Source organism: Gymnodraco acuticeps, unplaced genomic scaffold (assembly GCF_902827175.1).
Source record: "Gymnodraco acuticeps unplaced genomic scaffold, fGymAcu1.1, whole genome shotgun sequence".
Classification (NCBI taxonomy): domain Eukaryota; kingdom Metazoa; phylum Chordata; class Actinopteri; order Perciformes; family Bathydraconidae; genus Gymnodraco; species Gymnodraco acuticeps.
Window position 1 is genome coordinate 12,501 of NW_022991136.1, and position 25,214 is coordinate 37,714.

At 41.4% G+C, this 25,214-nt stretch overlaps 1 pseudogene; it reads left to right on the plus strand.

The window, feature by feature from the left end:
* Positions 1-10,250: 10,250 nt before the first annotated feature.
* Positions 10,251-23,428, plus strand: LOC117560359 (annotated as a pseudogene).
* The last annotated feature ends 1,786 nt before the right edge of the window (positions 23,429-25,214 follow it).

Consider the following 25,214-nt stretch of genomic DNA (forward strand, 5'->3'; position numbering starts at 1 on the left):
ACCTCAGGCAGACAAAGATACACCTGGAGACCCTGTACCTCAGGCAGACACAGATACACCTGGAGACCCTGTACCTCAGGCAGACACATATACACCTGGAGACCCTGTACCTCAGGCAGACACAGATACACCTGGAGACCCTGTACCTCAGGCAGACACAGATACACCTGGAGACCCTGTACCTCAGGCAGTGATAGTGGAGCAGATAACAAGGTCAATCGTTCAAATGATGATACAAGCATGAAACTTGGCAGGAATATTTATTTTATGTCACTTTATGAGAAAAAAGTGCTAGCCACTTGAAATTCCAAGATGGCGGCCATTTTCCAAGATGGCCGCCAGATGACCACCCCATAGGTGACATTTCCTGATAACTTTGGATAGATCTGTCCAATTCAGTAGGTCATGGTGGCGATTTATATGTTTTCAACACTGGCGAAACCGATTATGATATCAAAACACATGTATGATGTGGTATTAACCCCTTACCTGCCATATGTGGCTTTAGGTGCAAAAGTATTACTTTAATATACGAGTTTAGATTCACCCAAATTGTCTTTTTCTGTTTTGTTCAGCACTTCCAGTTATTGATGCTGAATTATCACTTTAAATTTGCCGTTATTATTTTTTTAAATTCTAGTATTTCCTAAAGGCAATTTGATAGGCAAGGGGTATCATGCCATCAACAAAATCTGCACTTCGTTCGTAATGCGCCTGGGGTGAATATAACACGAACCGGTCCCAGTTTCTATTGCAATGTTTTTCTGCCCTGCAATGTTCATTGTTCTGACTAGCTAGGTCTGACAAAAACAACTGCATAGTGGAGTACAACTTAGTCCGAAACGGAAGCATTTGCACCTTCCACTACATTGTGTCTTGCATCCACATTTCGTTAACTCCTGGCAGCTTTTAGCTATGGGAGCAAGGGCAGTCCAGAAGAGCTTCCACGAGTCATCTTCTTTGAACCAACCCCACTCGGACGGATACTGAGGCTCTGGCTGGCGGACTATTGCCTGGCTCCAAATGTGTCCTGCTTCATATGCAGCTCGCTTGGCATGTTCCTTGAGTGCTCCTTGTGTTGGTGGAATTAAATCATATGACCTCTGCTTTCGTGCAAAGAGAGCAAGCCTCGCCTCATTCACAGACGCAACTGAACTTGATCTGTCATACATCAGGACCACACATTTCTCCAGGATTTGTAGATCAGATTCCTCAATCTTTGATGGGCACTGACTGAGTTTCGTGAAGATGACTGATGCTTCATTGCATACATTCCATGTCTGCCATGCTGTCTTTTTCCCTTTGCCATTGAAAGATGATACAACATCACAACCGGTGAAGGCATGGAAGAAGAGCATCCCACTCGTTTTCTCTGGTCCTATGGCAGACACAAGTTCGTGGATAGGGATCCATCTCCTGTGCTCCCCTTTGCCAAATGCAACCCACATTTTCTCAAGACCTGTTGCGGCAAGAGAAGGCATAAGGGATATGGCAATAACTACAATGTCCGTGTCATTAGCTTCAATCATCAGAGACTTGTATCCCTCGGTGGCTGCATGCCGAGCATGTACGAATATTCGCGTGTCTGCTTCCTCATGGGTACATGGGGCCACTTCCTCCAGGTTAACGCTGTTGTCACAGGTGGTGGTGATGGCATTTTCTCCTTTAGTCATGATAACTGGATTGCCCGTTGTCATTTCAGCCACTTTGTCGGCAAGGAAATGGAATAGCTCTGTTTTGTTGGTGCTATCTCTAAGGAAGCTCTGCCAATTCGAGGGAGTTTTACTTGTCGCTGTTACTCTCCTTCTGATGGCCTTTCCTCGTTTAGATCTTGCCTCTGCCTTCAGGCTGGACTGATGATACACATCAAAGATGATGTCGGTTCTTTTGTGTTTCGTGCTGTAGTACTCGACTTTAGGAAGAATGTCCTTTCTGGCATACTCTTCAAATGTCTTTGGTGTTCGTGGTGCTACTGTATTTACCAGCGCAGCTCCATCTACAATGAGTACGTCAGACTCTGGCTTTGTCTCTGGAAGCGTAACTTTGGCTTGTAGTACATCCACTAAATCAGATTTCGTGTGTAGTTTCCCCTTGTTACTGAGTGAGGCCGGAAAAGACTGATTCTCGTGTTTGAAGAACTCTTGCAAGTCACACTGTCTGTTTTGGCAGGAGATGAAGAGGCGGGAAAACAAATTGCAGTCTTCCTTCAGTAACTTTGTCTCGGATTTGCTTGCAGACTTTGGCTCATTTGTGAAGAAGGTTATCCTGTTCTTTTTGATAGGCTGGTAGAAGGAGTAGTCATTCTCACATTGTAGATTAGCCATGAAGGAATTTAACTTTTCTTTCCCTCTCTCGTGATGCGTCGCAATTAGCTGAGCAGCAGAAGGATCCGCGATGTCCTTGGTGTCGAGCGTAAGAAGATCTCCTGACTCCTCTTCAAAGGGATTACCCATTTCCTCCATTACCATTGTGAGCTGTTTGACTTTCTCAAAGAATGCCCTCTGAACTGTCTCTGTTTGTTCATGGTGACGATTGCTTTTCTTTGCATCTTTGATTCCTGATACTGTTTCATAGTTGGCAACTAAACGATTAATTTCTGGTCCAGCCACCATCTACCTTCTGAGAGCTGATGGGTCCTCCGTCACACCTATGGCTCCTCCATCACCTTTGATGACTGCATTGTTCTGTTCGTGGGCCTGGTCAATGGCCATTGCGGAGAAATTCCTGTCAGATTTGTGAACGACAAAGTTTCCTTGATGAAACTCTCTGGCAACATCTGGGTGTTGCTTCTCTAGGCACATCATGTCTCTGAGGTGAATGGGAAGCCAACACGCATAATTGATGTTGTTGTTGGCGAAGAAGTAAGGTATCAATTCAGACAGTGATTCACGGTAGAGTGTGAAGTTTCCTTCTCTAAATGATCGAATCAACGTGAGAATAGTCAGCTCCATGTTCAAGACGAGGGACCAGAACTGGAACTGTGGACTCTCCTTTTTACGGGCACCACACCAGTCTTCAAAGGAGATATCTTTGTCATCATTGTTTGGATGTTCTGCGAGATGGACACTGTAAGCTTTCTTCATGAGTTGGAATAAACTGCATGCTGTGATCTGATGTGCTTGGCGAGTTCTAGTCACATTGGTAGCTGATAGGAACAAATCTGCCGTACCGGAAGAGGCCACACCAGCTTCAACAAGAGCACTGGTCCATCCACTGTCTTGTAGTATTGACCCAATTGATTTCATTGCCGTCATTTCTATGTGTAGTCCACCGAACATGATCACAAACTTGTCTTCTCCATATTCATCTGGCCAGTGCCACTGGATCTGTTTAGCCAGTGCGTATAGTGGCTGGTCTGCAGTTATAACTGGTGTTTGTCCTGGGTTGAGGAATGCTACTGTTTCCCTAATTTTGTTCATGACATGCTTTATGGTGGCAACACTATGTGCTTGGTCTCGTAGAAGAGGAAGCAGCGGTGCGATAGTGATTTCAATGTCCTTGGCCCTGTTCTGGCTTGCATGGTGGGCCGACCACGTTATATTGGAAGAATATTCTACATCTGAAGTTTGTTGAACTTGTTCCAACCATTCGTACTCCAGTGTGAGATTTCTGTGGAAAAGACTTGGATCTGGCATGGATACCTCAGCTACAGAAGGAGGTGCAGGATTCTTCTTGTTGAAGAAGGCCGGTGGGATGTTCGTGAACGATTCAGGAAGCTCAGGCACTTTCTTTGCCCTGCTGTCCACAACTTTGGGTGGGGCACGTACTTCTCCTTTGTTATCCGAACTTGGATGCTGGAACATTGAAATGCGTGTACCATGGAAGGATGTACTAGCTGTGGTTGCTGTTGGATTGTGATCAATATTGTCCATAGCAGAGGTGGTGAAAATTCGCTTACGTAGAACCGGTGGACACACAACTCCTTCTTCCACATACTGGTTTACAACAGATTCGCCTAACTGGGCAGATATTTCTAAGACCCTGTCATACGAAATGCTGATACCATTCTCATGAAGCTTGTCAATAAGTTGTCGTTTTCTCGTCTTGGCGAACACTATCATCCCAATGTATACAGCAAATGGTGTCTCACGGTCTTTGGAATGCCGGTGGATTGCTGATCCATCTCTGTACTTTGTGTAGCAGTTATACTGCAACAGTTGTGCAATAGCTAAGTCTGATTTTACTACACCATGTTTCAGATGTGACTTAATATCGACACCGTGTTCGATATTACACATAAACTGTAGAAGTGAGGGAGGAATGGATTCTTCACCAGCTCCTTCCTTGAACTGATTGTTGAATTTGGTCTTGTGATTAAGCATATCTTTACGTATGATATCAGCAGCTTTAGCTAAGTGTATAGCTTCACCATATTTACTAGCATCAGCAAGAATTGAGCCTATGTCATTTTTGAATGCTATCAGGACATCGCGTCCTTTCTGATGCGCTTCAAGCTCTGGAATACGCGAGAGTAACTGTTCCTTTAACCTTGTTGAGTTCACGTCCGGAGAGTCCACACTGAGTTGCTCTAATCTCTGCTTGTACAGTGTAGCTAAATCTGCCAGCCTGAATATAACTGGATCTGTTCCCTCGGTGGCAGCTCTGGTGTCAGTGATGTAGATGATAAGTTCTGAAAAAGCAATGGGGTATAACTCTTTACCTGGCTTTTTGCAGCTCTGCTCTTGCATAATCAAATTATGATGGGCTCGTTCTCGATTGTATACAGCTACAAGGCAAGCAGGATGATATTTCAACTCCAGCGCAACAGCATCGCCGGCACTGAGCTTTGCGAGGAGCTTTCCATCATTCAGAGTCCTGGCACACTCATTGAGTCTTTCATTCAATTGCATTGTCATTGCTTGTCGTAAAGTTGATGTTTCGGCCTCTTCTTCACACAAAAAGCATACTGATGACGCTTTTGGTGGATCTGATGTTCTTTGCCTCTTACTGCGGTTCTCTTCTCTGCACGTAGAAGTACTTGCAGTCGCTCTCTTCTGTGTTGTGTCCTTTGTAGCTTTGTGTTATTGAACAACAATCTACAGCTTTGGTGATATTTTGCTCTGTTTCGCATCAGTGTTTCTTTTATACCACCACCTTCATCTAGTCTGGCTGGGTTAAGTGGAATCGGCATATCATTGATGGCATGAAACAATGGCACATTGTTTGCAATGTTGGTATAACCAGCATAGTCCTGTTCCCTTTGGAATGAACTTAGTGGTGACATTAACTTTTCCTCTGTATCATTCTGACAGAGGCAACATTTCGTCCAGTTTGTTTGTGGTTTTGATTTTGCTTGAGTATCCATAATTTGTGACTAAGAATGGCAAGGTCGAGGGTTCATCCTTTTACCACCTTGCGTTAGTGCAAATTGATGTATGGGATACAGCTAGGTTCATGCACTTGCCCTACACCTAGCCCGATCGTTCATCCAATGTCATTTAAATCCCGTGCGATCTGTACACCATCCGGATAACTACATGTAAAACCCCCGTTATCCTTGGCTCGGCTCTCCCGCGCTGGCACATCCTGTCGGTTCAGGTGCGGCTATCTAACATCTGAGGGGTTCATTAGATAGCATTTGGGATACTAAACCCACGGTTTAGCTGACATTGAACCCCATGCTGAGTTGCACAGCAGTGTATGCCACCAGTGTGCCCTGGTATTGCATGACATACACTCTCTTTTTCTGTGTTTAGTTGATATTGGCTGGTGTCCACCATCATCGCTGGTTACACTGTGATGTCTGGGTCCTATATATCCTTGTGGCTGCATTTCGGTCGCAAGTGGTTTTATTTCGGAGTTTTCCATCTCCTAGATGAATTGCTTTTACCTGGCTAATGAGCTTCATCTGCCCAGAGCTGTCTGGTTTTCAGGCGCCAGAGACTCGCCTTTCGCACCACCACTATTTGTGGAAACACCCCCGCCACGAGAAGGCTAGGGTTGGAGCTTGACTGCCAGAGGCTTTGTTTCGCTTGCCATTTGGGGCATTTAGTAGGCAAAGAGAGCTCATCCTCTTTGCCACCCCGGCATTAGCAGTCCTTTGGAGGGGCAATTCTAACCTCGTCTATAACGAGAACCAATTTACTTGTATTCGAAGCCTGCACAATAGTTGTCATTTGACTTCTTTATTGTTACACAAGTCCTAAAATTGATTTATTGGTTCAAGAAATCGATCAATACACTCAGGAATCAGCTCTAGCAAGGTCAAAAACCTATAAATCGACACCAAGATGAAATAAATCCGACATCTCTGGCGATTTCTATGGTTAAAAGTTGTTTTTTTCATACCCTGGCGGCCATCTTGGAAAAAATGGCCGCCATGTTGAAAATCCACGTGGCTAGCACTTTTTTCTTGCAGAGTGATCCTAAAGGAACGTTCCTACCAAATTTCATGCTTGTATCACCATTTGAACGATTCTGCCAAAAAATCACACTTATCTGCTCCACTATGACAGCGGTTAACCAACACCATGTTAGACCATGGTTGCAGTCGAATAGTCCATTTAGCTTAGGAACCTTCCTCACGGAGTGAAATGACCCGGAAGTCCCTCAGTGGCAGCCATGATAAGAGCTGATTCTCTAGATGAAAGGAAAGGAGGTTTCAAACTTCCTTTATAGCCTCCTTTAGCTTAGGAACCACTGGACCTCCCTAACCGAGAGGAGAGGAGAAAATGCTGCCCCACAATGCATTGCAGCCGCAGCATTTGCCGTCACTCAACAGTCGGCCGTTCACGGAAACAACCGATTATTACGGAGAAATGATATCATGAAAGTTACGGTGCTCATTAAGCTTTTTAAAACGTATGTGGTAAGTTGCCAAAGTGCTTTGTTCTGAACGTTCATCAGTATTATAATCAAAGAGAGAAATATGAACGTTAGTTTTTACTGAAATGATCAAATAAAGTCAACATCTCTCAGTCTTCACTGAGCTGTGGGGAGTTTGCTCAACTTTTAAAAGATGTTTGAATGGTGATATACACAGAGATAGATGTTAAGGACTAACGTTTATAATAAATACATCTGTATTGATTTAAGATCTTTTCATCAATCATACGTATTGGGATCATTTGTATTAATGTGGACCGGAGGGAGAGGGTGACGAGCATAAGTTTCACTTTCCTTTTTATTTCAATTCCAGCTTTGGTCCTGAAGAATCTGTTTCTCTGTTGTCCACGTTCATAAAGCATAAAGCAGCAGCGTCAGAGCACAGAGTCTCTAGATGAGTTCACAGGAGTCCCTCGTTCTTATTGAACATCCATGTTGTAGTCCGCTGTATAGAGAACTGTAGTTTCCATGGTTACCCCACAGCAGCAGACCATAGACTGTATATATAAATGGACGTAATGTCCGTGACGTCACCCATAGGATTCTGCAGAGTTGCCGTGAAGCCCTTAGTAGGCGGAGTCGGCCACTAACGGCTCGACTGTGACGTCAGAGTCTAATCCCGCCTGCTCCAAATAAGGGCAAAGAGGCGGAGCCGAGGCGGGACCTGCTGCCTCCGAACTGGAAGTAAACAGAGCTAGCTCAGGCTAAGAAGCTAAGCTAACATGAAATACATGCATACCAAGTTACTGCTAGCAGTGTAGTTCCCCTATATAAACGTTACCTTCATAATCAAATGAGACAATCTGCAAGAGAATTAGCTATATTTTATTATTCTTAATGCTTGTCATTCACACGTTGAGAAAAGACTGACTCCACCGCCCGGACCTAACGGAGCCGCAGTGGGCTAGCTCCGGGACGCCGGCTGGAGCTAGCCCCCTGCGGCTCCGTTAGCTCCGGCGGCCACCACTGGGATAATTGGGTCCCCTATTAACATTTGCTCCCGTTTAGCATTATGGGCGTCATAGCCATAGACTATAAAAGTCTTACCCAAGGCTGAATCATAAACTAAGATGTATATGTATGCATAAAGGGTTACGTCCTTAGCTGGCTAATAAGTAACAAGCTAAGCTAAGCTACCAAGGCAAGGCAAGGCAAGGCAAGGCAAGGCAAGGCAAGGCAAGGCAAGGCAAGGCAAGGCAAGGCAAGGCAAGGCAAGGCAAGGCAAGGCAAGGCAAGGCAAGGCAGGCAAGCAGGCAAGGCAAGGCAAGGCAAGTTTATTTATATAGCACTTTTCAACACAAGGCAATTCAAAGTGCTTTACAAAAAATGAAAGAGATTAAGAAAATGGCATTTAAAATCAGTCAATTAAACATTAAAAGAAAAAAAGTACATGGATAAAAGTTACAGTGCAGTCTAAGATATGAATAGTTCAATTAAAAGCAGCGACAAAAAGAAAAGTCTTCAGCCTGGATTTAAAAGTAGTCAGAGTTGTAGCGGACCTGCAGGTTTCTGGGAGTTTGTACCAAGCACACAAACACCTGCGAACGGGGTTAACATGTATAATATTATCATTTTAGACTTCTTGGAAGTTCTGTTAGTACATTCAAGCGCACAGCACGACATTTTAATTGTCTGGTATTTGTAACAATATTCCCTAAAAGGCACAATCACCACGAACACGGCTAAAGCTAAAGGGTCAAGTACAGTACTATGACTAACTAACGTTGTAGCCTCTATGGTTGTAGCCTAGCAGAGTGGACAAGTTGCTGTTAGCTGACAGTGAGGCATGTACGTGTCCATCAAAGTGACCACGCTCTAATTTATGCAACAACTTTAAGACCTAATATAAATAAAAGGGTCGTGTTGGAAAACAATTCACTCACAGATTCATAATCATGAAGGTGGAATCTAACTATATCGATAATAATATTTATTGCATCCATGGGTAGAAACATGTTTTTTTCTGCTGTAAAGTTGGGCATTTTAACATGGGGGTCTATGGAAATTGCTCCTTTCTGCAGCCAGTCCCTAGCGGCCCATGTATGAACTGCAGTGTGTGGCACTTCCGTATTGGCTTCCCGGCTGTTCCCCAGAGTTTGCCGCTTGCAGCAGACGCACATTCAGGACGTCCGCTGGCGCATCATAAACACGTCGGATAGTGAAAGTGCAGTCGATTCTCTAAAGTACCGCAGTCTCTTCTCCTAAGTCCTTTTGAATTCTCCTATCCACTATCCCTTAACCCCGTGACCTTTCACTCAGAGGTCAAGGAATAGGAGATAGGGTTAGAACTTAGGAGCTGATTTTTGGACTATTCAACTGCAGCCCATGACTCCCACCCTCTGCACTCAGAATGTAAGCTTCTGTTAAGGAAATGATTAAATGTATTAACATTGCTAACTGTAAACTGATTCTCTGATTAGGTCGTATCTTTGGAGTGACCTTTAAATGTATGTGTAAAACAGATGTGTTTGGATAAGGGGGTTTTATGCCAACCACAGGCAGACAGGATGAGGGGAAGGAATTTACGATAAGGCGTTATGTATATCCCATTTGTTCTTTGTAGGGTGTGAGTTTTGCATACAGCGCCATGGGATATCAGCTGGCTTCTCCAAATGTTGTTTGTAATGTAAATCAGCTTTGGTGTCCTCCTATAAAGAGAGCCTGTTCCACAGTACGTGCTCTTTGGTGGAGACGTCATACTTGCAAGTATAAAATATATTTGATACCTTTAATAGGAATATTGTGTTGCTGTACGTTTGTTACCTACCTGATCATTTTCTCTAGACCGCAGCTGATTTGAAGTTGCTGCGACTCTTCTTCCTTCGGGCCGGAGGTCACTCGTCCCACAGAGTGAACGAAGCCGTATGAAAACAGTGTTATCCCAGCAGCTATTGCACAAATGAACACATCATAGGAGCGGCACTCAGATGCCATTGATCTAATTAAGAGTTTTGAATGTCCATGCTTGTACTAGTGTTTTTCTTCCTAAATGTTTTTGAAATATTTTTGAGATTTGACGGAGCAGGGTGGACTTGTACTTTTTATTAGTCCTTTTATTATTAATTATGTGTCTGTTGTTTGTGTTTGTTTTAGAACCTGAACCTGAACCTGAACCTGAACCTGAACCTGAACCTGAACCTGAACCAGGAGCAAATGGACGTCACTTAGAATATAAATAACTGAAGTTTGATTGATTGAAAATACTAAGATTCATCCAATCAGCATGTCCTCTTCATGTCGTGGATCTTATTTCAGAGACAGTGGAAAACCCCAACATGCAGAAACGTCTCTTTTCGCAGCGACAGCGTAAATCCTGAGATTTATAAACTTCCTGTAAAGTTTGTCATTTTGAACCCAGAGAGGAAGCGTTTAAAAACCTGCAGAAACTCTCCGTCTGACGTCAGCTGTGACGAAACAGGAAGTCACTCCTTCATCGTAAAAGCACAGAGTGAGTTAACGAGCTGCTTCTGACTGGAGTCCTTCACACGGTGAGTTCTGCTTCGTAATAATACACTGTATTACATACTCTTCATTATATAGTGTTTAACTTAGTGCGTGTTCAAAATGGGATTTCCTATAAATGAATGAGCCAAATGTGTCATTATTTTTGCTATATATTTATTAAAATGTGAAGAAAAGAACATATTAAAAAAAGTACATTACAAAATAATTAATTAAGTTTAATTTCAATTTTCTGAATCTTTTAATTTAACATTTTCAATTTGGTGCATGAGAAGTGCTCTGCAAATAAAGCTTTATTATTATTAATATTATTATTATTATTATTATTACCATTATTAGGTTTTTGGGTCATTTTTCTGTAATTGTTTTTACATATGTGTGAGTGGATGAGTCCCTGCCATTTCATCAAGGAGGGCAACAGGTTTCTAGATTGGTGTGTGTGTGTGTGTGTGTGTGTGTGTGTGTGTGTGTGTGTGTGTGTGTGTGGTGTGTGTGTGTGTATGTGTGTGTGTGTGTGTGTGTGTGTGTGTGTGTGTGTGTGTGTGTGTGTGTATGTGTGTGTGTGTGTGTGTGTGTGTGTGTGTGTGTATTTTGGAATTGTCTGCAATAATGAATTAAGTTTAATAGAAATTGACTCATTTAAAGTAAATGTTTAGATACAAAATATATAAAATACATAAAATATAACACTTGGAAGAAAAAGGGATCAACCATGTTTTACTGTTTTAATTATATTTTTAAGATTTATAATATTTATTTCACTGTTTTAAAAGCTTTAAAATGCTTAACCTAATTAAATTGATATATATTTAAAAAACATATGCTGAGATGTTCAAGTGCAGTTGTGTACTAAATATAAAAAATAAATAATTAAATATCATAAATAAAGAATATCTAAAAAAAATCAATTATATAAAATAAAAATAAGATATTATAAATAAAGAATATGTAAATACAAAAATAAGAAAAAGAAACAAAAATAAATAAATATTATAAGCTTTAATGTCTTTAAGAATGTGCTTTAAGAATAATGTTAACCATTTGATTGATTCTGTGAGGCTGACTATAAACAGTCCCCAAATTGGTCAAATACATTCATCACCTATTGATTGAACACAGCCAGTCTTCTCCCTGACAGAGACTTCTGAATCCAAAGTTCATTCTATAATTTCTTCTTTAAACAATTCCAAATCAAAAGACACTTTTGGACAGGATTCTCTGTTTCTAAAGAAACATGCTACTACCCTCACAGGGACAATTACCAAAATAATGAACACCTTTTTTAGGAAAACTCCCAAAAGACTGGAAGTTAGCCATTGTTGTGCCAGCCCACAAATCCGGGGACACAACTGATGCAAACAACTATAGGCCCATTAGTGTTTGACCTGTCATGTCTAAGATCTCTGAGAAATGTGTAGCTGAGCAATTGACTGGACATCTTAACAGTAGTCCTTTCACACTACACCGCATGCAATTCGGCCTCCGAGCCAATCATTCCACTGAGACCGCAAATTGTTTCCTTGTGGAAAATATCAAATCAAAAATGGACAAAGGAGGCATGTTGGAGCAATCTTCTTAGATCTTAAGAAAGCTTTTGATACAGTCAATCATCAAGTACTCATTCACAAAATGTCCTATTTTAATTTCTCACCCAGTGCAATAGACTGGATGCGCTCCTATCTGTCAGACAGAGTTCAGTGTGTAAGGGTAAGTGACGAGACATCATCACCCCTGAGGAATGAACTGGGTGTACCCCAGGGATCTATCCTGGGCCCAATTCTATTCAGCCTTTATATAAATGACATGCCATCAGTGTGCACTGGATGTGAGGTGCAAATGTACGCTGATGACACTGTCATTTATGTTCATGCAAAAACCAAGGCTCAAGCTGCGGCCAAACTAAGTGATGCAATGGTGCATGTAAATCAATGGCTTACTGACTCACAGCTATATCTGAACGTTAAGAAGACAGTCTGTATGTTTTTTAGCAAGACCAACACTGTATCACACTGTGAACCCAAGGTCTATGTGTCTGGGGAGGTCATTCAAACAGTTACACATTTTAAATATCTAGGCATTATCCTTGACACTACTCTATCCTTCAACAAACAAGTGAGAAAGGTCATGCAAATAACTAAATACAATCTAGCAACCTTTAGATATATAAGGAACTGTTTGACAACACCTGTAGCAAAACTCGATATGACTGCCATGATCCTTCCCCACCTAACATACTGTATGAGCAGCTGGACCCAGGGGAACCAGCTGGACCCAGGTGAACCAGCTGGACCCAGGGGAACCAGCTGGACCCAGGTGAACCAGCTGGACCCAGGTGGAACCAGCTGGACCCAGGTGAACCAGCTGGACCCAGGGGAACCAGCTGGACTCAGGTGAACCAGCTGGACCCAGGGGAACCAGCTGGACCCAGGTGAACCAGCTGGATCCAGGTGAACCAGCTGGACTCAGGTGAACCAGCTGGACCCAGGTGAACCAGCTGGACCCAGGGGAACCAGCTGGACCCAGGTGAACCAGCTGGATCCAGGTGAACCAGCTGGACCCAGGGGAACCAGCTGGACTCAGGTGAACCAGCTGGACCCAGGTGAACCAGCTGGATCCAGGTGAACCAGCTGGACCCAGGTGAACCAGCTGGACCCAGGTGAACCAGCTGGACACAGGTGAATAGCACCACATTAAGGCCTATCCTATCACTTCACAAACAAGCTCTCAAAGTGTTGGACAGAAAACCTAAGCTATACCACCATTGCAAAATCCTGGACAAACATAACCTGCTCAGCTGGGAAATATATTAAAACACACTGATGCATGTCTCATTTTTAAAATTCTAAACGGCAAGGCACCCCCACCACTCTGCACTTTTATACAGCAGAACCACAAGGTCTGCCCTAGAGGGGACTGTGCAGTCCCTCTTAGGTCCAGTTCCTTTGGTAAACACTGTTTCTCTGTGAGGGCACCAACACTCTGGAACACAATACCAATACAGATCAGGAATAACACCTCCTATCATACATTTAACCACTATCATAATAACTGGCTTTTAAACAATCAAAAATGTGAACACTTTTAACTGTATCATTGTATGATGATATTTCATCTGTTTGCATGGTTGTTTGTTCCTCTCTATTGTTGTCTGCTGTACTCTATTTACTTATGTTTTTATTCTCTAGTCTTGTTGTGGTCATTTAACATCTTGCCAAGGACAACAGTTGAAAATTAGCCTGCTGGCTAATACTGGCTCATTTACAGCAATGTGGGTTAATGTGCACTGTCCTTTAAATAAACAAATAAACAAACAAACAAACAAACAAACAATGTCAAATGGCTTGTAATAAACCACTTTATTTAACATTAGACTGTGTTTTGTACAAAATGTTATCTGAACAGGAAGTCACATTACTTCATGTTCTTATGCTAAAAAGTACTCTCTGTGTCTTCCTCATTTTCAGAGAAAAGGAGGAAGGTGAAAAGGGGAAAAGGGGAATTGGCAAACACCCTGAATCTCGACATCTCCCTGTGTGCGTGTCCGACCTCAAAACACACAACATTATTTAAGAGAATCATCTAAAATAATCCTGTCTTTGTCCGCCTCACTAAACTCTTAACTAAACGTTTATCTGGGTTAGAGTCAAGATAGAATTAGCCGAGATGCTAACGGAGCTAAACGTCACCACGATGTTGAACTTCACGACCGCGCCCCCCGTTGGCGGTTGCCCTCCGGTCGGGATCCAACTCGAGGGTCTCATCCTGCCCCCCGTCCTCACCATCGACGTCACCCTGGGGCTTCTGGGTAATGCAGTTGCCCTGTGGATCTTCTGCTTTAAGGGTGAAGAAGTGGAACCCCAACACGCTGTTCCTCTTCAACCTGGTGATCGCAGACTTCCTGGCGCTGGTCAGTCTGCCTCTGAGGATCCACGCTCTGCTCGTCGGTCACTGGGTGTTCGGAGACGCCATGTGTCGGATCAACCTCTTCCTGATGTTCTCCAACCGCTCAGCTAGCATCGCACTGATGACCGTGGTGGCCATCTACCGCTACTTCAAGGTGAGGGGATCACATCTACCGCTACTTCAAGGTGAGGGGATCACATCTACCGCTACTTCAAGGTGAGGGGATAACATCTACCGCTACTTCAAGGTGAGGGGATCACATCTACCGCTACTTCAAGGTGAGGGGATCACATCTACCGCTACTTCAAGGTGAGGGGATCACATCTACCGCTACTTCAAGGTGAGGGGATCACATCTACCGCTACTTCAAGGTGAGGGGATCACATCTACTTCAAGGTGAGGGGATCACATCTACCGCCAACAGTCGTGTGTTGACAGTGTTTAGCTAACGTTACCGCTCTGTGTTTCAAAAGAGTTGCAAAGAGAGACAAATCTGAAAATTGGTCTCAAAATAATGAATTCTCTCCTCATTTTTGTACGAAGAATATAATTTCTTGTGTTTTCATCCTAAAATGGTGCCAGAATGCTCACGTTAGCTCTCTCTGCAGGTGGTCCACCCTCACCACCGGGTGAACCTCATGACGAGGCGTCAGGCTGCGTTCGTGTCTCTGATCGTGTGGTTTCTGGTGATCGGCCCCCGTGTTCCCATGCTGGCCTTCAACCACATCAAGAGGCGCGGCCATCGCTCGCAGTGCTTCTTCTTCACCTCCTACAAGGTGAGAGAACTGCTAGCAGAGTGGAAGTAGTGGAGAACAAATACTTTGTTACTGCACTTAAGTACATCTTTCTGGTATCAGTACTTTACTCCACGACTTATTTTTCTGACGATTTTTTACTTTGACTTCTTACATGTATAACCCAAATACCTGTACTTTCTACTTCTTACATGTTGAACCCAAATACCTGAACTTTCTACTTCTTACATGTTGAACCCAAATACCTGTACTTTCTACTTCTCACATGTTGAACCCAAATACCTGTACTTTCTACTTCTTACATGTTGAACACAAATACCTGTACTTTCTACTTCTTACATGTTGAACCCAAATACCTGAACTTTCTACTTCTTACATGTTGAACCCAAATACCTGTACTTTCTACTTCTTACATGTTGAACTCAAATACCTGTACTTTCTACTTCTTTACATGTTGAACTCAAATACCTGTACTTTCATTCTCACTGTTGAAGCCAAATACCTGTACTTTCTACTTCTCACATGTTGAACTCAAATACCTGTACTTTCTACTTCTAACATGTTGAACTCAAATACCTGTACTTTCTACTTCTTAACATTTGAACCCAAATACCTGAACTTTCTACTTCGTACATGTTTGAACTCAAATACCTGTACTTTCTACTTCTTACATGTTGAACCCAAATACCTGTACTTTCTACTTCTTACATGTTGAACACAATACCTGTACTTTCTACTTCTTACATGTTGAACACAAATACCTGTACTTTCTACTTCTTACATGTTGAACACAATACCTGTACTTTCTACTTCTCACATGTTGAACAAATACCTGTACTTTCTACTTCTTACATGTTGAACAAATACCTGTACTTTCTACTTCTTACATGTTGAACTCAAATACCTGTACTTTCTACTTCTTACATGTTGAACTCAAATACCTGTACTTTCTACTTCTACATGTTGAACTCAAATACCTGTACTTTCTACTTCTTACATGTTGAACCCAAATACCTGTACTTTCTACTTCTTACATGTTGAACTCAAATACCTGTACTTTCTACTTCTTACATGTTGAACAAATACCTGTACTTTCTACTTCTTACATGTTGAACACAAATACCTGTACTTTCTACTTCTTACATGTTGAACCCAAATACCTGAACTTTCTACTTCTTACATGTTGAACCCAATACCTGTACTTTACTTCTTACATGTTGACTCAAATACCTGTACTTTCTACTTCTTACATGTTGAACTCAAATACCTGTACTTTCTACTTCTACATGTTGAACCCAAATCCCTGTACTTTCTTACTCTACATGTTGAACTCAAATACCTGTAATTTCTACTTCTCACATGTTGAACCCAAATACCTGTAACTTTCTACTTCTTACATGTTGAACCCAAATACCTGAACTTTCTACTCTACTTACATGTTGAACTCAAATACCTGTACTTTCTACTTCTTAACATGTTGAACTCAAATACCTGTACTTTCTACTTCTACATGTTGAACTCAAATACCTGTACTTCTACTTCTACATGTTGAACACAAATACCTGTACTTTCTACTTCTAACATGTTGAACCCAAATACCTGTACTTTCTACTTCTTACATGTTGAACTCAAATACCTGTCTTTCTACTTCTTACCGTTGAAACTCAAATACCTGTACTTTCTACTTATTACATGTTGAACTCAAATACCTTACTTTCTACTTCTTACATGTTGAACTCAAATACCTGTACTTTCTACTTCTCACATGTTGAACTCAAATACCTGCTACTTTCTACTTCTCACATGTTGAACTCAAATACCTGTACTTTCTACTTCTTACATGTTGAACCCAAATACCTGTACTTTTCTACTTCTTACATGTTGAACTCAAATACCTGTACTTTCTTACTTCTTACATGTGAACCTCAATACCTGTACTTTCTACTTCTCACATGTTGAACTCAAATACCTGAACTTTCTACTTCTTACATGTTGAACTCCAAATACCTGTACTTTCTACTTCTTACATGTTGAACTCAAATACCTGTACTTTCTACTTCTTACATGTTGAACTCAAATACCTGTACTTTCTACTTCTTACATGTTGAACCCAAATACCTGTACTTTCTACTTCTTACATGTTGAAACTCAAATTACCTGTACTTTCTACTTCTTACATGTTTGAACTCAAATACCTGTACTTTCTACTTCTTACATGTTGAACCCAAATACCTGTACTTTCTACTTCTTCACATGTTGAACTCAAATACCTGTACTTTCTACTTCTTACATGTTGAACTCAAATACCTGTACTTTCTACTTCTTCACATGTTGAACTCCAAATACCTGTACTTTCTACTTCTCACATGTTGAACAATACCTGTAATATAATCTCACATGTTGAACCCATACTTGTACTTTTACTTCTTACATGTTGAACTCCAAATACCTGTACTTCTACTTCTTACATGTTGAACTCAAATACCTGTACTTTCTACTTCTCACATGTATGAACACAAATACCTGTACTTTCTACTTCTTACATGTTGAACTCAAATACCTGTACTTTCTACTTCTTACATGTTGAACCAAATACCTGTACTTTCTACTTCTACATGTTGAACTCCAAATACCTGTACTTCTACTTCTTACATGTTGAACCCAAATACCTGTACTTTCTACTTCTTACATGTTGAACCCAAATACCTGTACTTTCTACTTCTACATGTTGAACCCAAATACCTGTACTTTCTACTTCTTACATGTTGAACTCCAAATACCTGTACTTTCTACTTCTCACATGTTGAACTCCAAAATACCTGTACTTTCTACTTCTCACATGTTGAACTCAAATACCTGTACTTTCTACTTCTTACATGTTGAACTCAAATACCTGTACTTTCTACTTCTTACATGTTGAACTCAAATACCTGTACTTTCTACTTCTCACATGTTGAACCCAAATACCTGTACTTTCTACTTCTTACATGTTGAACTCAAATACCTGTACTTTCTACTTCTTACATGTTGAACTCAAATACCTGTACTTTCTACTTCTTACATGTTGCACCAATACCTGTACTTTCTACTTCTTACATGTTGAACTCAAATACCTGTACTTTCTACTTCTTACATGTTGAACTCAAATACCTGTACTTTCTACTTCTTACATGTTGAACTCAAATACCTGTACTTTCTACTTCTTACATGTTGAACTCAAATACCTGTACTTTCTACTTCTTACATGTTGAACTCAAATACCTGTACTTTCTACTTCTTACATGTTGAACCCAAATACCTGTACTTTCTACTTCTTACATGTTGAACTCAAATACCTGTACTTTCTACTTCTTACATGTTGAACTCAAATACCTGTACTTTCTACTTCTTACATGTTGAACTCAAATACCTGTACTTCTACTTCTTACATGTTGAACTCAAATACCTGTACTTTCTACTTCTTACATGTTGAACTCAAATACCTGTACTTTCTACTTCTTACATGTTGAACTCAAATACCTGTACTTTCTACTTCTTACATGTTGAACTCAAATAACCTGTACTTCTACTTCTTACATGTTGAACTCAAATACCTGTACTTTCTTACTTCTTACATGTTGAACTCAAATACCTGTACTTTCTACTTCTTACATGTATGAAACCAAATACCTGTACTTTCTACTTCTACATGTTGAACCTCAAATACCTGTACTTTCTACTTCTTACATGTTGAACCTCAAATACCTGTACTTTCTACTTCTTACATGTTGAACTCAAATACCTGTACTTTCTACTTCTCACATGTTGAACTCAAATACCTGTACTTTCTACTTCTTACATGTTGAACTCTAATACCTGTACTTTCTACTTCCTACATGTTGAACTCAAATACCTGTACTTTCTACTTCTTACATGTTGAACTCAAATACCTGTACTTTCTACTTCTTACATGTTGAACTCAAATACCTGTACTTTCTACTTCTTACATGTTGAACACAAATCACATGTACTTTCTACTTCTTACAGGTTGAACTCAAATACCTGTACTTTCTACTTCTTACATGTTGAACTCAAATACCTGTACTTTCTACTTCTACATGTTGAACCCAATACCTGTACTTCTACTTCTACATGTTGAACTCAAATACCTGTACTTTCTACTTCTTTACATTGTTGAACTCACATACCTGTACTTTCTACTTCTTTACATGTTGAACTCAAATACCTGTACTTTCTACTTCTTACATGTTGAAACATCAAATACCTGTACTTTCTACTTCTTCAATGTTGAACTCAAATACCTGTACTTTCTACTTCTACATGTTGAACTCAAATACCGTACTTTCTACTTCTTACATGTTGAACTCAAATACCTGTACTTTCTACTTCTTACATGTTGAACTCAAATACCTGTACTTTCTACTTCTTCCTACATGTTGAACTCAAATACCTGTACTTTCTACTTACTTCCTACATGTTGAACTCAAATACCTGTACTTTCTACTTCTTACATGTTGAACTCAAATACCTGTACTTTCTACTTCTTACATGTTGAACTCAAATACCTGTACTTTCTACTTCTTACATGTTGAACTCAAATACCTGTACTTTCTACTTCTTACATGTTGAACTCAAATACCTGAACTTTCTACTTCCTACATGTTGAACTCAATACCTGTACTTTCTACTTCTTACATGTTGAACTCAAATACCTGTACTTTCTACTTCTTACATGTTGAACTCAAATACCTGTACTTTCTACTTCTTACATGTTGAACTCAAATACCTGTACTTTCTACTTCTACATGTTGAACTCAAATACCTGTACTTTCTACTTCCTACATGTTGAACTCAATACCTGTACTTTCTACTTCCTACATGTTGAACTCAAATACCTGTACTTTTCTACTTCTTACATGTTGAACTCAAATACCTGTACTTTCTACTTCTCACATGTTGAACCCAAATACCTGTACTTTCTACTTCTCACATGTTGAACACAATACCTGTACTTTCTACTTCTTACATGTTGAACTCAAATACCTGTACTTTCTACTTCTTACATGTTGAACACAAATACCTGAACTTTCTACTTCTTACATGTTGAACTCAAATACCTGTACTTTCTACTTCTTACATGTTGAACTCAAATACCTGTACTTTCTACTTCTTACATGTTGAACTCAAATACCTGTACTTTTCTACTTCTTACATGTTGAACTCAAATACCTGTACTTTCTACTTCTTACATGTTGAACTCAAATACCTGAACTTTCTACTTCTTACATGTTGAACACAAATACCTGTACTTTCTACTTCTCACATGTTGAACTCAAATACCTGTACTTTCTACTTCTCACATGTTGAACTCAAATACCTGTACTTTCTACTTCTTACATGTTGAACTCAAATACCTGTACTTTCTACTTCTTACATGTTGAACTCAAATACCTGTACTTTCTACTTCTAACATGTTGAACACAAATACCTGAACTTTCTACTTCTTACATGTTGAACTCAAATACCTGTACTTTCTACTTCTCACATGTTGAACTCAAATACCTGTACTTTCTACTTCTTACATGTTGAACTCAAATACCTGTACTTTCTACTTCTCACATGTTGAACTCAAATACCTGTACTTTCTACTTCTTACATGTTGAACACAAATACCTGTACTTTCTTCTTCTCTCATGTTGAACACAAATACCTGTACTTTCTACTTCTCACATGTTGAACCCAAATACCTGTACTTTCTACTTCTTACATGTTGAACTCAAATACCTGTACTTTCTACTTCTCTCATTTCCCAAACAGCTGGTTCCTTTAGTCTGAATGTGTGTTTGGTGCGTGATCATTATTCTTTAGAGTCATTGCGTGCCTATTGATTTGAACACGATCCGTGTATCCATCATTTCCTGGTCTTCTCTAAAGAAGAGGGACCAATGGAAACGTTGTCATGTTGCCGTTGTTCAGCATGGAAACATTCATTAGCTAACAATGACATTATTGTTCTATTAATATAAAGGGAGGTCAGGTACTCTTTAAAGCAGCTGCTAGTTATGGGTACTTTTTACTGAAGTACACTTCAAAGCCTCTTTACTTTCACTTGAGTAAAGAAGTTTAGTTAGTACTTCTACCTTCACCAGAGTATTTTAAACACGAGTACTTCTACTTGAGTAAAGGATGTGTACTTCTACTTGAGTAAAGGATGTGTACTTCTACTTGAGTAAAGGATGTGTACTTCTACTTGAGTAAAGGATGTGTACTTCTACTTGAGTAAAGGATGTGCTTCTTCTACTTGAGTAAAGGATGTCTGTACTTCTACTTGAGTAAAGGATGTGCTTCTTCTGCTTGAGTAAAGGATGTCTGTACTTCTACTTGAGTAAAGGATGTCTGTACTTCTACTTGAGTAAAGGATGTCTGTACTTCTACTTGAGTAAAGGATGTCTGTACTTCTACTTGAGTAAAGGATGTCTGTACTTCTACTTGAGTAAAGGATGTCTGTACTTCTACTTGAGTAAAGGATGTCTGTACTTCTACTTGAGTAAAGGATGTCTGTACTTCTACTTGAGTAAAGGATGTCTGTACTTCTACTTGAGTAAAGGATGTCTGTACTTCTACTTGAGTAAAGGATGTCTGTACTTCTACTTGAGTAAAGGATGTCTGTACTTCTACTTGAGTAAAGGATGTCTGTACTTCTACTTGAGTAAAGGATGTCTGTACTTCTACTTGAGTAAAGGATGTCTGTACTTCTACTTGAGTAAAGGATGTCTGTACTTCTACTTGAGTAAAGGATGTCTGTACTTCTACTTGAGTAAAGGATGTGCTTCTTCTACTTGAGTAAAGGATGTCTGTACTTCTACTTGAGTAAAGGATGTGCTTCTTCTACTTGAGTAAAGGATGTGTACTTCTACTTGAGTAAAGGATGTGCTTCTTCTACTTGAGTAAAGGATGTGTACTTCTACTTGAGTAAAGGATGTGCTTCTTCTACTTGAGTAAAGGATGTGCTTCTTCTACTTGAGTAAAGGATGTGTACTTCTACTTGAGTAAAGGATGTGCTTCTTCTACTTGAGTAAAGGATGTGTACTTCTACTTGAGTAAAGGATGTGCTTCTTCTACTTGAGTAAAGGATGTGTACTTCTACTTGAGTAAAGGATGTGCTTCTTCTTCACGTCCTGCTAGGAGGCGTCTCGCTCCATCCTCATCTTGCTGAAGATGCACCGCATCCTGACGGTTCTGGAGTTCTTCCTGCCGGCCGCCATCTTGCTCTTCTGCTCCGTCAGGATCCACAGCTTCCTGCGAGGACGACAGATCGGGAACCCGGAGAAGGTCTGACTTTGATCTTTCCTTTATTTCACAGAGGGATTTATCTATCATACCTTTTACCTCCTTCTGTCCCTTCTAGTCTAGCAGTGTGCACCTTGTGTAAATGTCCCAATATGCAGGTTAGCAATAGCATGCAGTTCCTATGGAGACCCTACTCTACATTTCTATCATAAAACGTTTGGGTACTCAACATTACCGGGTGTGTGTGTGTGTGTGTGTGTGTGTGTGTGTGTGTGTGTGTGTGTGTGTGTGTGTGTGTGTGTGTGTGTGTGTGTGTGTGTGTGTGTGTGGGTGGGTGGGTGGGTGTGTGTGTGTGGGTGGGTGGGTGTGTGTGTGTGTGGACATTTGTGTGTAACGTTTTAAATATTATTTTAGACATTTTCTGCTTTTTTTCAATTTTCTGAATATTTGAACATGTTTTTTGTACACATTTTTCGATTCTGGTGTATGCAAAGTGCTGTACTAATACAGCTTTAATGTTACTCTGATCCTCACTAGGTGCGTAAGGCGATGCGTGTGTGTGTGGCCATCGTGCTGGTCTTCACGCTGTGTTTCCTGCCCACCACCCTCTCCACCATCGGCCTCTGGTTCATCACCTCCTTCAGACCCTGGGACTGCGCCTCCTTCTACTCCTTCACCCAGATCACCATCGTGTCTCTGGGGATGAACTTCCTGAACTCTGCTCTGGACCCCGTGGTCTACGTGTTCTCCAGCTCCACCTTCCGGAGGGCTCTCTGCGACTCGCTGCCCAGGAGCCTGCGCTGCTGCAGGGGGGAAGAGGAGGCGCAGTCATCCTCCTCCACAGGGACTCAGAGCACCGTCCAGCAGGAGCTGAAGACCATCAGGACCTAAGAATTACGGGCATAACTACACTGTAGCTATGTTCGTATGACAACATAAAGAACCTAGAACCTTGAGCTGAAGGCCATCAGGGGAAGAGGAGGGGAAGCAGTGTAGAAATACACCGTCAATAAGAGAGGTTCAGGAATGAGTCCCAAAAAGACATGAGGCAGCGTTTTACCACTTCCTGTCCCTTGATCTGGGTGTGTGTGGTGTGTGTGTGTATGTGTGTATGTGTGTGTGTGTGTGTGTGTATGTGTGTGTGTGTGTGTGTATGTGTGTGTGTGTGTGTGTGTGTGTGTGTGGTGTGTGTGTGGGTGTGTGTGTGTGTGTGTATGGGTGTGTGTGTGTCGGTGTGTGGTGTGGGGTGTGTGTGGGTGGTGGGTGTGTGTGTGTGTGTGTGTGTGTGTGTTGGGTGTGTGGTGTGTGTGTGTAGGGTGTGTGTGTGTGTGCTGTGTGTGTGTGTGGTGTGTGTGTGTGGGTGGGTGTGTGTGTGTTGTGTGTGTGTGTGGGTGTGTGTGTGGGTGGTGTGTGTGTGTTGTGTGTGGTGTGTGTGTGGGTGTGTGTGGGTGTGTGTGTGTGTGTGTGTGTGGGTGTGTGTGTAGTGTGTGTGGTGTGTGTGTGTGTGTGTGTGTGTGTGTGTGTGTGTGTGTGTGTGTGTGTGTGTGTGTGTGTGTGTGTGTGTGTGTAGGAGATTTGAGTCAAATGTTTAAAATATTTCTCAGACATGTTTCCGTTTTTTTTCATTTTTCTAAATCTTTTAAAATATGTTTTGCACACTTTAGGTTTTGGGGAAATGTTTCTGTAAATGTGTGCATGGGGAGATGAAGTCAGTAACAAGGACTAAAAATGCTACCAAAAAAATAAAACATTAGAAAGGTTAAATACACACGGATTAATGGCAGCATGTTTTTGTACAAGGAAGTGAAGCAGTCTAGAGCTACACCATCGATAAGAGGAGCAGGAATGAGTCCTAAAAGGACACGACTCCGGAAAGGGAATTAGTCCTAAAAGGACACGACTCCGGAAAGGGAATTAGTCCTAAAAGGACACGACTCCGGAAAGGGAATGAGTCCTAAAAGGACACGACTCCGGAAAGGGAATGAGTCCTAAAAGGACACGACTCCGGAAAGGGAATGAGTCCTAAAAGGACACGACTCCGGAAAGGGAATGAGTCCTAAAAGGACACGACTCCGGAAAGGGAATGAGTCCTAAAAGGACACGACTCCGGAAAGGGAATGAGTCCTAAAAGGACACGACTCCGGAAAGGGAATTAGTCCTAAAAGGACACGACTCCGGAAAGGGAATGAGTCCTAAAAGGACACGACTCCGGAAAGGGAATGAGTCCTAAAAGGACACGACTCCGGAAAGGGAATTAGTCCTAAAAGGACACGACTCCGGAAAGGGAATGAGTCCTAAAAGGACACGACTCCGGAAAGGGAATGAGTCCTAAAAGGACACGACTCCGGAAAGGGAATGAGTCCTAAAAGGACACGACTCCGGAAAGGGAATTAGCCCTAAAAGGACACGACTCCGGAAAGGAATGAGTCCTAAAAGGACACGACTCCGGAAAGGGAATGAGTCCTAAAAGGACACGACTCCGGAAAGGGAATTAGTCCTAAAAGGACACGACTCCGGAAAGGGAATGAGTCCTAAAAGGACACGACTCCGGAAAGGGAATGAGTCCTAAAAGGACACGACTCCGGAAGGGAATGAGTCCTAAAAGGACACGACTCCGGAAAGGGAATGAGTCCTAAAAGGACACGACTCCGGAAAGGGAATTAGTCCTAAAAGGACACGACTCCGGAAAGGGAATGAGTCCTAAAAGGACACGACTCCGGAAAGGGAATTAGTCCTAAAAGGACACGACTTCGGAAAGGGAATGAGTCCTAAAAGGACACGACTCCGGAAAGGGAATGAGTCCTAAAAGGACACGACTCCGGAAAGGGAATGAGTCCTAAAAGGACACGACTCCGGAAAGGGAATTAGTCCTAAAAGGACACGACTCCGGAAAGGGAATGAGTCCTAAAAGGACACGACTCCGGAAAGGGAATGAGTCCTAAAAGGACACGACTCCGGAAAGGGAATGAGTCCTAAAAG